The sequence below is a fragment of the Palaemon carinicauda genome, chromosome 7 (assembly GCF_036898095.1).
Source record: "Palaemon carinicauda isolate YSFRI2023 chromosome 7, ASM3689809v2, whole genome shotgun sequence".
Lineage (NCBI taxonomy): Eukaryota > Metazoa > Arthropoda > Malacostraca > Decapoda > Palaemonidae > Palaemon > Palaemon carinicauda.
The window spans coordinates 136,248,866-136,251,365 of NC_090731.1; positions in this window are offsets into that span (position 1 = coordinate 136,248,866).

Genomic DNA, 2,500 nt, shown 5'->3' on the forward strand with positions numbered 1-2,500 from the left:
AAAATTATTGCATGGTTTCGTTCATATATTTTTTTCTAGACTATTACACTTCAAACACAGAAGTGAGTATTAAGAAAATTGTGTGAAAGAATGAATATATTATACTTCTAGTAATTATAAAACAGGTTGATACTAAAACTATCATGATCTTCAAGGCTAATGGGAGTTTGCTATTAGGAAAATGTTTGTATTAGATATGTGAGGAAGTCAGGCAGAACTAGAAATAATCAGTTTGAAAACTAAGGGCAAATCTTTTAATCAATGACGATCATAAACATCAAAAGATCATCTAATACTCTGTTATAGGGTTAAATAGATTTGCTTCTGAGACTTGGTGATTTGATAAAGTGGTTATATATATATACATATATATATATATATATATATATATATATATATATATATATATATACATATATATATATATTTATATATATATACAGTATATATAGTATATATATATATATATATATATATATATATATATATATATATATATATATATATATATATATATATATATATATTTAGATAGATAGATAGATAGATAAATAGATAGAGAGATATAATATATATACTTATATATACGTATATATCTATTATGAATATATATATATATATATATATATATATATATATATATATATATATATATATATGAATTTAGTGATTGAGTGATTTATAATTTTTTTCTTTAACCTCGGATATGATAACTCCTGGGTTTCTATCGAGCACATCCTGCAAGACCCATGTCACTCCTACATTGGATCTTCTACGCAAAAAGAATTTTCTTTCCAAAACTACGATGAAATCAACATATCATCAGTCACCAATAAATTTACTTCCGCAATTATAAAGATCCTTTGCTTTTTCGTCTTGGTGAATCTTTAACTTTTCTTTCTTATATATCGGTATTAGAATTTAATTATTCAAGTGGTTGATATCTAAGTAACGTTTTAGTTTTTCATTTGATAATTAAATATTTTTCCAATAATTAAGTTGGTTATCTATTTTGTGAAGAATATTAGTTTTTGTTATAAAATAAAAAGAAAACGGAACAAAATTGGAAGAAGAAATTTTTCCACCTGTCATTTATTAAAGGATATTGGTTTTAATAAAGAAAAAATAAGTAGATTTCATTTCGAAGGTTGTTGCAGACCATCTCCAAATATAAATAACCATTTAAACTCGATACTGAACCGATAGAGGCAATTCTGCACCATGGCAAAAATGAAAGGGATTTGAAGTTTATTTCTTAAAATGAAGATAGTATTAAGTAGGCTAGTTTAAGACTGACAATTCTCATCAAAGTTCCAAATCAACTGAGATACTTATCTTCTTAAGCAATCGTAAATATACTGATTAAGTCGACATGATTAAAAAGGTCTGTAATCCTTAAGTATTTCTTATTATCAATACTATTGTGGTAGCCTCTAGAATCAAGTTGTTTGATGATTAATCATGAACTACTAAGCTACTTTACTTTAAAATACCTACGTATCCTAAAAGGATTAGCTTCATTGTCTATTATATATATATATATATATATGTATATATATATATATATATATATATATATATATATATATATATATATATATATATATACATATATATATATATATATATATATATATATATATATTGAAATAAGATGGCAAATATTTCAACAGATTTTTCTTGTTAAACTCTATGCAAATTTCTTCCTCGCATATATAGCCTACTATTGTATCAAAACCCTAGTCAGTCAAATTACTTTTAAAAGCAAGAGGATTTTTTTCCTAACAAGGACATTTTCATATTTACATCTACACTCATTCACATAGAAACTGTACTGAAAATCAATTATAGTCATGGATCTCACAACTAAAATCAACGCCGGCAATGAGTACTTTCCAACAACAATGACTACCTGTAAGAATCATATACTCGTAATTTGCATTATGTCGTAACTCCTTTTCCAACCATACATCTATTTACAGAACCTAGCTTTTAGATACATCTTCGATGTTTGTTTGTTGGTTTTAAATTTACCTAGCCCAGTGCAAAGCAAGAACTTTCTCTGTTCAGCAGCCCATAACCAGTCGTTATAGGAATTTCTATCGCAGTTCTAGATGAAATTCCTTATATTGATGCACTGGTATTATTCATCATCTTTAAGACACCATCAATGTGTCCTTAGGTAAACTAGATGACTGATTATGCTGCTGATTATAAGGATTATGGGTCGCTTATATAATACAGTTCAAGTAAGAGAAAGAAGGAACAAGAAGCTTGAGGCAAAATTGAATTAAATCTAATTTCGAAGGTTTCAACAGATCTTTCTCCTTAATAAATACAGACTTAAGGAATATTGGAAATGGATCCTATAGTATAGGATTTGATGTTATAGCTGAAGCTGAAATGATATACAGATTACAAGAGACAGTTATGGCAATAAAAAAACAAGGAATTAGGTGAGATACTTTTCCAGAACCTAAACATTTGTTCATTTCTAGTA